Here is a 14253-nt window from a genome sequence, read left to right on the forward strand (position 1 = left end):
TAACAGGTACAATTGAAAACATTAGTATAAAAGATAATAATTTCAATTTCAGGCTAAATCACTTTATTCATCCCATACAAAATGAGCTTTATAAGCCTCATGAAAACAAAATATTAAAACTTATACATTTTAATTTGGAGGAGCTTGAAAGTTTTATATTGATTATATTTTAAAATAATTTCCCAAGAATATTAAGCAGCTTTTAAAGCAAACTCTACCTTACTCGGCTATCTTGTGTGTGTTTTGGGCATATATAATATGTATATTAATAAGGATTATTGGGAAATACATTATGTTGGATAAATGTGTCATATATAATGACCTCTTAGTATTATTAATCTGCTATATACAGAGACATAATGTTTCCCTTTTTTTTCTCATGCATCCCATTTTCCTCGACTCATCAGGCTAAAATAAACCAAAGTTCACTAAATATATTATTACAAAAACTGTACATGGAGAAAGGAATTAATGCATTATAGTCATAAAATACATAATTTGAATAATCTTTTGTCTTTGCCAGTTTTTATGGTACTCCTACAAATTTCAGAGTTGGGACAGGATGGAGAGAAGTTTATAACGCTGACACACACAGAAGATGTAGAGACAACTATTGTTGGAAAATAACATAGCAGAGAGCATCATATGGCAAGAGAGCATGAGCACCTATATCTATTATTCACATTTCAGTTTTTAATTTTTTTATCTCTATGACCAAATATCTGACAAAAAAACAGTTTAATGGAGGCAGAACTTATTTCAATTTATAGTTTGAGCATACATCCCATAATGATAAAGTATCACAGGAGCAGAGTTGTGGTGGCTGAGCTTCTTTATTCTTTGTCTGCCCCGGAGACTGGGGGAGTACAAGAGAGAGAAATAAATCATGCAGAAATGGGGTTAGGTATTATCCGCTTCTTCTGGAGGGGCTCTGCTTCTTACAGGTCCAACAGCCACTCAAGCTAGTGACAATACCTTAAAACAAAGTGATCAAATCTATGATTCTATAGGCATGTTCTCAAATTCTTCTGGTTCAACCAATTAACACCTTCATGTCTATGGCACACTGATGTAATTTAATCTTAATGTCTCTCTAAGACCAACTCATGCCATGTCTCAATTAACTTGAAGATTAATATTTTAAAACATGAAGTTGAGACACATTCAAATAATAGGATAGTAAAGATTTACTCAATAAACTTTCCTCAAAATAAATGAAAGTAGTCATTCTTGGCCCATTTTGATCAACAAAATGAGGTTGAGTTCTGAGGTTGATCTTATTATTTTCGGTGTAACTTTCATTTTCTGCATGATTTTTGGCATCATTAATCCACTGTCTTTGGCCTTTTCTTTAAGGCAATGGGAAATGCAGAATAAAGCTAAGACATAAGATTTAGTTCCTGAGAAATTAATACCTGAATTTCAGTACAAAAGGATTTAAGAATGGTGACATTGTTGTCTCTGAGATTCTCTATACAAGCTTAACCAGGCCTCCAGCTGGGTTCCTAGGACAGGCATTGTTTTGAACTAGAAAACTGAATAAAAGCAAGCTGTTAATCTATTCAAGCAGCACATGCCAAATCAAAGCTCAAATGATATGAGGGCTAGCCTTAATTGTCAACTTGACAACATATGGAATGAACAATCCGGAAATGGAGGACACACCTGTGAGAGACTTTTTTTTTTTTTTGCTTGGTTTTAAGTGGATGAATTTACTCCTAATCCAGACCTTTGATGTAGGAAGACACATATTTTTAATCTGGATCTTGAAGATGACACATTTCTAATCTGTCCCCCACACACTCATACACACACGCACACACATGCACACATACACAGATAAATAGATAGATAGATAGATAGATAGATAGATAGATAGATAGATAGATATTATATAAGTTTGGCTACTTTAGAGACCAATATACAGGAGAGTCAAAGAAATAGAAAGTGACAAACATAGATGAGCAGGCAAGATAGGGCCATAGATATTGTATTATCTGCTCTGGTAAAGTTTATCTCCCTTGAAATCAAATCAAGGCCCAGGCCTACAGCTCTATACATGTCAAAGGCTCTTGAAGTACACTTCAAAAATGAGAGGAGAAATCCATCTGTAAAAGAAAGGGACAAGTTTACAATTATTTATAAGATTTAAAACTCACTTTATGTCAAGGTCTTTGAACCATGTGGACTTTACTTTTGTGCAGGGTGATAAGTATGGATGTATTTGCATTTTCCTACATGTAGACATCCAGTTAGACCAGCACCATTTGTAGATGCTGTCTTTTTTCCATTTATGGTTTTGGCTTATTTGTCAAAAAACAGATGCCTGTAGGTGTGTGGGTTTATTTCTGGAACTTCGATTTTATTCCATTGATCCTCCAGTCTGTTTCTGTGCCAGTACCATGCCGTTTTATTACTATTGCTCTGTAGTACAACTTGAGATCACAGATGTAGATACCTCCAGAAGTTCTTTAATTTTACAGGATTGTTTTAGCTATTCTGGGTTAGCTCACAGAGTAAGAGGATCCAGGATGTCCTAATAGGAATTGATAGAGTAGGGTCAGACAGTAGGGGAGGAGAACGCTCCCTAACAGTCAACTGGGGAAGTAGGATAGGGGAAGAAGAGGCAGGGATGGTGGGACTGGGAGAAGTTCAAAGAGGGGGCTACATCAGGGCTACAAAGTAAATAAATTGTAAATAATAATAACAAATGCTCAAAAGTAAGAAGTGTCTTCTGCTAAAGGTTGGTAGAAGCAACTGGTGAAATATCCTGCAATAGGGCTTTCCAACCATGTCAGGGTTAACCCTGAGGACTGGCTGCAGAACACTGTGAATCAGGCAGGCTGGACTTCAGTGAAAATCAGATACTATTGCCTCAGTGAGCAGTGCAATTTGGCCACTCTAGACTGAAGATAGAAACAGATTTCCAGATTTTCACAGAAAAATGAAGAGACTATTAATGGAAGACTCAGTCCTGCATTCTGGATGGAGATTCTTAAATATATACATACATACATACATACATATATATATATATATATAAAATATCTGACCATTGTAAATGTCCATGCTGTCCTTAGCTCAAGGCACACAGAAGCAGTTCATGTAAGACTTGTTATTTCATTGCCTTAACTCCCATTTTACAGGGTTGGTGTTGAGGGTTCTCTGTAGAGGGTTCTCTCTTACACTTTCTTTCACTGCCACAAGTAAGAGAATGACACCAGAATGTATAGTGTGAGAACGTTTTCATAGACTGATATTTAATGCACTACAAGATCTTCAAGCCACGGGTGCAGAGCCAAGATGGTGACTAGCATGGACAGTTTCTGAGCTGTAGAAGAGCTGAACGCCTGAGTGGGTGAGTGGAAGGACTTCTGAAGTCAGGGAAACAACAGAGAGGCTTTCTAAACGACTGGGGATATCGCACAAGGTGAGAACTTTGGTCTTGGTCATCCCTGGACTTGTTTGGGGAAGGAGAGAAACGATCCTTTGATCTCCAGGCACTCCTCTTTCTCAGACCTCCCTCCTCCTCAGCAAAGCCAGCTCACCAAGATTCTCAGCTCAGAGTTCACAGCCTGGGGTGTGCAGCAGCTAAGGCGGGGCTCCCAGCCCCTTAGAAGCAACTGCCAGCTGTACTGGTCTTGGAGTCCCAGACCTGCAGCAACATCCTCACAGGGTCCCAGGTCTGCTGATGCCATACTGGCTCCTCAGGGTCTCTCAGCCACTGACTGACTAGCCCACCCAAACCATCAGTGACAGATAATATGCTATATACTACCAAAACCCAGCAGACCTGACAGTCAAGCTAGGCATACTAGGAACTGGGCCTCCCAGGCTTGGAGAGCACAGTGGAGGATCCCCAGGAATTCCCAGAAGGCATCTGTATGACATTCCAGCCTCCAGCTGCAGCTGGACATCCTAACCAGGCCAGGTGACTGCAGCAGCACTGAGCTAGCAGAACATATCAGTCCTCCTGCAGACCAAGCAGGGCCAAACCAGAGAGCATAGAACACGGATACTCCAATCCCTGCCTATGTGACCTGCTTGAGTGCCTACAGAAACCCAGATCCAGGGTGATTCTAAAATAGAAGCAGGCATCAGACCCCTGCCACCCATATACCCACTGTGGGAACAGAGGATCACTGGGGACATTGAAGCACCTGCTCTGCGGGTCCTGAACCACGGCACCATCCTCCCAAGGTCCCAGGTCTGCTAGCCACCATACTGGCTCCACAGAGTCACCCAGGCACTGACTGAATGGCTCACCCAAACACTCAGAGAGAAATAATTCGCTATATACCCACCAAAGCCGAGCAAACCCAACATACAAGCTAGGCACACCAGATCCTGGGCCTCCCAGGACTGGAGAGCACAGTGGAGGGCACCCAGGACTTCCCAGAAGTCATCTGGACCAGCATCCCAGTCTCCAGCTGCAGCTGGACTTCCTAATCTGGCAGCTGCAGCAGCACTGAGCTGGCAGATGGACATAGACACAGTTATTGAAAGTCTCCCATAAAAAAAAAGCCCAGGACAAGATGGTTTTAGCATAGAATTCTACCAGACCTTCAAAGAAGATCTAATTCCAATTCTCTTCAAACTATTCCACAAAATAGAAACAGAAGGAACACTACCAAACACATTCTATGAAGCCACAGTCACCTTGGTACCTAAACCTCACAAAGGCCCAACAAAGAAAGAGAATTTTAGGTCAATCTCCCTTATGACCATTGATGCAAAAATACTCAATAAAATACTTGCAAACCAAATACAAGATCACATCAAAGATATCATCCACTATGACCAACTAGGCTTCATCCCAGGTATGCAGGGGTAGTTCAATATATGGAAAACCATCAATGTGATCAACCATATTAACAAACTGAAAGAAAAAAAAAACACATGATAATCTCCTTAGATGCTGAAAAAGCATTTGACAAAATCCAACATCCATTCATATTTAAAGTATTGGAGAAATCAGGGATACAAGGCACATATCTAAAAATAGTAAAGGCAATATACAGCAAGCCTATAGCCAACATCAAACTGAACGGAGAGAAACATGAAGAAATCCCACTGAAATCAGGGACAAATCAAGACTGCCCACTCTCTCCATATCTCTTCAACATAGTTTTGGAAGTCCTTGCTAGAGCAATAAGACAGTTGAAGGAGATCAAGGGGATACAAATTGGAAGTGAAGAAGTCAAATTATCACTATTTGCAGATGATATGCTAGCATATACGAGTGACCCCAAAAATTCTACCAGGTTATTCCTAGAGCTGATAAACACCTTCAGCAAAAGTGGCCAGATACAAAATTAAATAAAAAAAAATCAGTAGCCCTCCAAAAGGACTGAGAAAGAAATTAGGGAAACAACTCCCTTCACAATAGCCACAAAGGACATAACCAAGCAACCCTAACCAAGCAAGTCGAAGACTTGCATAAAAAAAATTTCAAGTCTCTGAAGAAAGAATTAAAGGAAGATATCAGAAGATGGAAATATCTCCCAGGCTCATTGCTTCACAGGATTAACATAGAAAAAATGACCATCTTATCAAAACCAATCTACAGATTCAATGCAATTCTCATCAAATTACCAACACAATTCATTACAGATCTGGAAAGAAAAATTCTCAACTTCATATGGAATAACAAGAAACCCAGAATTGCTAAAACAATCCTCTACAATAAAAGATCTGGAGGTATCTCCATCCCTGACCTCAAGCTGTACTATAGAGCAACAGTAATAAAAACTTCATGGTACTGACATAGAAACAGAATGGTGGATCAATGGAACCTAACAGAAGACCCAGAAATAAATCCACACACTTATGGACAACTGATCTTTGACAAAGATGCCACAACAATACAATGGAAAAAAAGATAACACCTTAAATGGTGCTGGACTAACTGGATGTCTACATACAGAAAAATGAAAATAGATCCATACTTATCACCCCTGCACAAAACTAAAGTCCAAGTGGATCAAAGACCTCAACATAAAACCAGACACATTAAATCGGTGAGAAGAAAAAGTGGGGAAGATCCTAGAACTCATTGGTACAGGAGATAACTTGCTGAACAGAACACCAACAGCACAGGATCTAAGAGCAACAATCAATAAATGGGACCTCATGGAACGGAAAAGCTTCTGTAAAGCAAAGGACACCGTTATCAAAACAAAACGAATGCCTACAGATTGGGAAAGAATCTTCACCAACCCTTCAGCTGACAGAGGGCAAATACACAGTATATATAAACAAGTAAAGAAGCTGAAAAGCAGCAAGCCAAGTAATCCAATTAAAAATTGGGAACAGAGCTAAACAGAGAACTCTCTGTAGAGGAATATCAAATGGCAGTGATACACTTAAAGAAATGCTCAACTTCGTTAGCCATCAGGGAAATGCAAATCAAAACAACCCTGAGATTTCACCTTACACCCATTAGAATGGCCAAGATGAAAAACTCAAGTGACAACACATACTGGAGAGCCTGTGGAGAAAGAGGAATCCTCTTCCACTGCTGGTGGGAATGTAAACTTGTACAACCACTCTGGAAATCAAACTGGCACTTTCTCAGACAACTAGGAATAGCGTTTCCTCAAGATCCAGCCATACCACTCCTAGGTATATATCCAAAAGAGGCTCAAGTACACAATAAGGACATTTGCTCAACCATGTTTGTAACAGCTTTATTTGTAATAGCCAGAATCTGGAAACAACCCAGATGCACCTCAAATGAAGAATGGATGCACAAATTGTGGTACATCTACACAATGGAATATTACACAGCAATGAAAAATAAGGAAATCATGAAATTTGCTGGTAAATGTCGGGACCTGGAAAGCATCATCCTGAGTGAGCGGACCCAGAAGCAGAAAGACACACATGGTTTATACTCCCTCATATAGACATGTAATATAGGAAAAACCTACTAAAATCTGTACATCTAAAGAAACTAATCAAGAGAGAGGACCCTGACTAAAATGATCAATCCCCATCCCAAAGGGCAAAGAGGAAGGACATCAGAAGAAGAAGAAAACAGGAAACAAGCTAAGAACCTGCCATAGAAGGCCTCTGAAATTCTCTGCCCTGCAGACTATCAAAGCAGACACTGAGACTTATGGCCAACTGTTGGGCAGTGTGCTTGGAATCTTATGTAAGAAATGGGAAATATTAAGATCTGGAGAGGACAGGAACTTCACAAGAAGAGCAACAAAACCAGAAATTTGAACACAGTGGTCTTCCCAGAGACTCATACTCCAACCAAGGACTATTCATGGAGATGACCTAGAACCCCTGCACAGATGTTTTCCCATGGCAGTTCAGTGTCCAAGTGGGTTACATAGTAATAGGAAAGGGACTACTTCGACATAATCTGATTGGCCTGCTCTTTGATCACCAACCCCTGATGGGGGACAGTTTACCAAGCCACAGAAGATGACATTGCATCCACTCCCGATGAGATCTGATAGAGTAAGATCAGAAGGAAGGAGAGGAGGACCTCCCCTATTAGTGGACTTGGGGAGGGGCATGCTTGAAGAAGGGGGAGGGAGGGTGGGATTGGGAGTGGAGAAGGGAAGGGCTTATGGGGAAATACAAAGTTAATAAAGTGTAATTAATAAAAGTAAAAAAATTTTAAAAAGAATCAATAAATAAAACATAAACTGAGAAAACCCTGGAGCTGGAAAACTTGGAGAAAAGATCAGGAACCACAAAGTTAAGCATCACCAACAGAATACAAGTGATGAAAGAGAGAATCTCTGGAGCTGAAGATATACTCGCAGAAATTGATACTTCTCTCAAAGAAAAAGTAAAATCAAAAAGTCCAAACACAAAATATCCAAGAAATTAAGGATGCCATGAAAAGACAAAATCTAAGAATAATAGGAATTGATGAAAAAGAAGACTTCAGGCTCCAAGGTCCAGAAAATATTTAAAAGAAAATCATAGAAGAAAAATTTCCCAACTTAAAGAAAGAGATGTCCATAAATATACAAGAGGCCTACAAAACACCAAACAGATTAGACCAGAAAAAAAACATCATGTCACATCATAGTCAAAACACTAAATCTACAGAATAAAGAAAAGATATTAAAAGGGACAAGGGAAAAATGCCAAGGAACATATAAAGGTAGACCTATCAGAATCAGACCTGCCATATCATCAGAAATTGTGAAAGCCAGAAGGGTCTGGACAGGTATCATGCAGACTTTAAGAGACCACAGATGCCAACCCAGACTACTATATCCTGCAAAGCTTTCAGTCAACATAAATGGAGAAAACAAAATATTCCATGACAAAACTAAATTTATGCAATATCTACCCAGCAAACCACCCCTACAAAAGATACTAGAAGGAAAAATCCAATCCAATGCAAACAACTTCACCCAAGAAAACATAGCATACAGATAATGTCCCAACAAAAATTAAAAGAAAACAAGCAATGGAACACAGTAAGACCACCGACTCCGATATAAATGTAACTAATGTTCATTGGTCACTATTTCCTATCAACATCGATGGACTCATCTTTCCAATGAAAAGACACAGACTAACAGAATGGGTGTGAAAACAGGATCCAACTTTCTGTTGCATCCAAGAAACACACCTCTGCAACAAAGACAAACATTACCTCAGAGTAAAGGGCTGGAAAATGTCTTTCAAGCAAACAAACCCAGAAAACAATCTGGGGTAGATATCCTAATATCTAATAAAATAGACTTTCAACCACAATTAATTAAAAAAGATGCAGAGGGGCACTACATTCTCATCAAAGGAAAAATCCACAAAGAAGACATCACAATTCTGAACATCTATGCCCCAAATACAAGAGTGCCTAAATTCATGAAGGAAACATTATTAAAACTCAAATCAAACATTGATCCCAACACGTTAATAGTGGGAGACTTCAACACCCCACTTTCACCAAGGGACAGATCATCTAGACAGAATCCTAATGAATAAATAAAGGCACTTACAGGGGTCCTAAATCAAATGGACCTAATAGATATCTACAGAACTTTGTATCCAAACTCAAAAGATGATACCTTCTTTTCAGCACCTCATGGAACCTTCTCCAAAATAGACTATATAGTTGGTCATAAAGCAAGCCTCAACAGATACAAGAAGATTAAAATAATCCCCTGTATTCTATCTGACCCCCATGGACTAAAGCTGTACCTCAACAACAATGGAATTAGAAAAAAAAAAAAAAAAACAACTACAAACACATGGAAACTGAACAACTTGCTGCTCAATGACAGCTGGGTTAAGGAAGAAATAAAGAAAGAAATTAAAGACTCCCTAGAATTCAATGAAAATGAAGGTACAGCATACCCTAATTTATGGGACACAATGAAAGCAGTGCTCAGAGGAAAATTTATAGCACTAAGTGCCTTCAAGAAGAAATTTGTGACATCTCATACAAGAAACTTAATGGCCCAACTGAAAACCCTAGAAAAAAAAGAAACAGACACACCCAAAAGGACCAGATGGCTGGAAATAACCAAACTCAGGGCTGAAATCAATCAATTAGAAACAAATAAAACTATTCAAAGAATCAATGAAACCAAGAGCTGGTTCTTTGAGAAAATGAACAAGATAGAAAAACCTTTAGCCAAAATAACTAAAAGGCAGAAATTATCCACATCAGCAAAATCAGAAATGAAAAGGATGACATTAACTACAGATAATGAGGAAATCCAAACAATCATTAGATAGTACTACAAAAGCCTATATGCCACTAAATTCAAAAATCTGAAAGAAATGAACAATTTTCTAGATAGAGTCCATCTACCAAAATTAAGTCAAGATTAGGTAAAAAGAATGAATAGTCCTATATTCCCCAAGGAAATAGAAGTGGTCATCAACAGATTCCCTTCCAAAAAAAAAAAAAAAAAAAAAAAAACAAAAACAAACAAACAAAAAAAAAAAACGGCTTGGCCAGAAAGATTCAGTGTAGATTTCTACCAGACCTTCAAAGAAGTGCTAACTCCAATTCTCTCCAAACTATTCCACAAAATAGAAACCGAAGGAACACTACCAAACTCATTCTATGAAGCCACAGTCACCTTGTTACCTAAACCACACAAAGACCCAACAAAAAAAGAGAACTTCAGACCTATCTCTCTTATGAATATTGATGCAAAAATACTCAATAAAATACTTGCAAACCGAATCGAAGAACACATCAAAGATATCATCCACCATGACCAAATAGGCTTCATCCCAGTCATGCAAAGGTGGTTCAACATACTGAAATCCATCAATGTAATGCACCACATAAACAACCTGAGGGAGAAAAACCACATGATCATTTCCTTATATGCCGAAAAAGCATTTGACAAAGTTCAAAACCCATTCATGTTTAAAGTCTTGGAGAGATCAGAGACACAAGGCACATACCTAAAGGAAGCCTAAAGCCAATAAAATGCAGAGAAACTTAAATCAATCCCACTGATATCAGGGACAAGACAAGGCTACCCACTCTCTCCATATCTCTTCAACATAGTACTTGAAGTCCTAGCTAAAGCAATAAGACAACTAAAGGAGATCAAGGGATACAAATTGGAAAGGAAGAGGTCAAAATGTCACTATTCACAGATGATATGACAATATACATGAGCGACTCTAAGAATTCAGCCAGAGAACTCCTTCAACTGATAAACACCTTTAGCAAAGTGGCAGGATACAAAATCAAATCAAAAAAATCAGAAGCCCTCCTGTATACCAAAGACAAAAATTCTGAGAAAGAAATCAGGGAAACAACACCCTTCACAATAGCCACTAATAACATAAAGTACCTTGGGGTGACTCTAACCAAGCAAGTAAAAGAGCTGTTAGAAAAAAAAAAAAAAAACTTTAAGCCTCTGAAGAAAGAAACTGAAGAAGATATCAGAAGATGGAAAGATCTCCCATACTCATGGATTGGTAGAATTAACATTGTAAAAATGGCCATCCTGCCAAAAGCAATCTACAGATTCAATGCAATTCCCATCAAAATACTAACTCAGTTCTTTACAGACCTTGAAAGAAAGAATCTCAGCTTCATATGGAGAAACAAAAAACCCAGAATCCCCAAAACGATCCTGTAGAACAACAGATCATCTGGAGGTATCTCCATCCCCAATCTCAAGCTGTACTACAGAGAAATAGTAATAAAAACTGTGTGGTATTGGCATAGAAACCGAAACGAGGATCAATGGAACTGAATACAGGAACCAGAAATAAAGCAACACACCTATGAATACTTGATTTTTGACAAAAAGCCAAAACCATTCAATGGAAAAAAGACAGCATCTTCAACAAATAGTGCTGGTCCAACTGGATGTCTACATACAGAAAAATGAAAATGTTTATCACTCTGTACAAAACTAAAGTCCAAGTGGATCAAAGACCTCAACAAAAAACCAGACACAGTAAACCTGTTAGGAGAAAAACTGTTGAAGAGCCTTGAACTCATTGGTACAGGAGACAATTTCCTGAACAAAACACCAACAGCACTGGCTCTAAGAGCAACAATCAATAAATGGGACCTCATGAAACTGAAAAGATTTTGTAAAGCAAAAGACAGAACAAAAGGACAGCCTACAGACTGGGAAAGAATCTTCACTAACCCTTTATCTGACAGAGGGCTGATATCCAGCACATATAAAGAACTAAAGATGTTACAAAGAAATAAATCAAGTAATCCAATTAAAAAATGTGGTATGGAGCTAAACAGAGAATTCTCTGTAGAGGAATATAGAATGGCAGAGAAACACTTTCAGAGATGCTCAACATCCTTAGCCATCAGGGAGATGCAAATCAAAACAACCCTGAGATTTCACCTTACACTCATCAGAATGGCTAAGATGAATAATTCAAGTGACAACACATCCTGGAGAGTTTGTGGAGAAAGGGGAACCCTCCTTTCATTGCTGGTTGGAATGTAAACTGGTACAACCACTTTGAAAGTCAATCTGGCATTTTCTCAGATGATTAGGAATTGTGCTCCCTCAAGATCCACCTATACCACTCCTAAGCATTTACCCAAAATTTGCTCAAGTGCACAAGGACATTTGCTCAACCATGTTTGTAGCAGCTTTATTTGTAACAGCCAGAACAAGGAAACAACCCAGATCCCCATCAACAGAGGAATGGATACAGAAATTGTGGTATTTTTACACAATGGAATACTACTCAGCAATCAAAAACGAGGAAATCATGATATTTGCAGATAAATGGTGAGATTTAGAAAAGATCATTCTGAGTGAGGTATCCCAGAAGGAGAAAGACACACATGGTATACACTCACTCATATAGTCTTATAACATATGATAAACATAATGAATATACACTTAAAGAAGATAAACAAGAAAGAGGACTCAGGGTAAGATGATCAAACCTCATTTAGAAAGACAAAGGGGAGGTGCATTGGACATAGGAGAAAACAAGTAACAGGACAGGAGCCTTCCACAGAGGACCCCTGAAAGACTCTACCTAGCAGTGTATCAAAGCAGATACTAAGACTCATAACCAAACCTTCGGCAGAGTGCAGGGAATCATATCAAAGAAGGGAGAATTTGTCTGATGTGGAAAGGATAGGAGCTCCACAAGGACCAAATATATCTGGGCACAGGGGTCTTTTCTGAGACTGACACTCCACCAAGGACCATGTATGGATATAACCTAGAACCTTTGCTCAGATGAAGCAAGTGGTAGCTCAGTAACCAATTGGTTTCCCATAGTAAGGGGAAGACGGATTAGAGGGATTATTTCTGACAGGAACTCAATGGCAGGCTCTTTGACCTCCCCACACCCCAAGGGAGGAGCAGTCCTGCTAGGCCACAGAGGTGGACTTTGCAGCCAGTCCTGAAGATACCTGATAAAACAGGGTCATATGAAAGGGGAGGAGGTCCTCCCCAATCATTGGACTTGGAAAGGGGCAGAGAGGAGATGAGGGAGGGAGTGAGGGTTTGGGAGGGAATGAGAGAGCGAGATGCAGCTGGATAAAGAGTTAAACAAAATGTAACTAATAATAAAAAAATAAAAATAAAATTAAAAATTGGGAGAAAAAGATCTTCAATCCACAAAGTGACCATAATAATGCGCAAGCTGGATTTCTTAGTTTATTTGTCATGTCTTCTGCATACATAACTTCATTGACATGCACTAGTCCTTTACATCCTGGAAAGTTATCTATATCCAGACACTTTCAAGGAAAATCTGCAAATTAACATGAAAAATTTACTTGCCTCAGCTTCTTCCTATAAGAATGGATTCGTGGAAGAAGAAGGAGCTACAAAGACCAGGAAGGGACAGGAACTCCACAAGGAGAACAACAGAGCCAAAATACCTGGGCCCAGGGCATCCTGCAGAGACTGATACTCCAACTGAGGACCACGCACGGACAGGACCTAGACCTCTTGTCCAAAGGAAGCCAATTTGCTGTTCAGTTTTCAAGTGGGTGCCCTAGTAAGTGGTACTGGGCCTGTCTCTGGCATAAACTTAGTGGCTAGCTCTTTGATCACCTCCCCCTGTGCGGTACAGCCAAGGAGGAAGATAATGCAGCCAGCCCTGATGAGACCTGATAGGCTAAGACCAGCTATAAAGGGACTAGGGAAAGAGCATAGAAGCAGGAGGGAGGGTGGCACTGGGAGGAGATGAGGGAGGAGGCTGCGGGGGGGGGGATACAAAGTGAATAAATCATAATAAATAAATATATAAATAAAATTAATTAATAAAATAATGGGTAGATGGATATTAAAATTGATTTTTTTCTAGCTGAAATACTTAATATTTTGGCAGTTTTTTAAACTAATGCAAATATATAGCAGCTGGATACAATTAATCCTTTTTTCTAAATACCAAAATTTTCAAATAGAGTATTCCATACTTCTATATGAATATTTCAACATAAGTATTCAAGCTGAATCACTTTTATAGGGAACACTCAAGAAAATATATTAGTGAAATTGTGAAATATTTGCTGAAATGCATGCTATCTCTTATAATTTTAATTTGAGAGCCAAAGGAATGCTTAGAAAAAAATTGTACATGTAGCTACATCCACACAGATAGACTTTTAAAATCCATCTTTTCTAAGAGGGAAGATACAACGGAAATTGCTTTGAGACCTGTTGTAGCTCTTAATGCCTAGAGAATTTCAACAGAGAGAAAACATAACTATAAAGCAAGAAATCAGCACAGCTTAGAAAGTTCAGAGAATCAGAGAGTGCTCATTTGGGCATCATTTCAATGAATAAACTAAGA

This window comes from Meriones unguiculatus, chromosome 12 (genome assembly GCF_030254825.1).
Source record: "Meriones unguiculatus strain TT.TT164.6M chromosome 12, Bangor_MerUng_6.1, whole genome shotgun sequence".
NCBI classification, from domain to species: Eukaryota; Metazoa; Chordata; class Mammalia; order Rodentia; family Muridae; genus Meriones; species Meriones unguiculatus.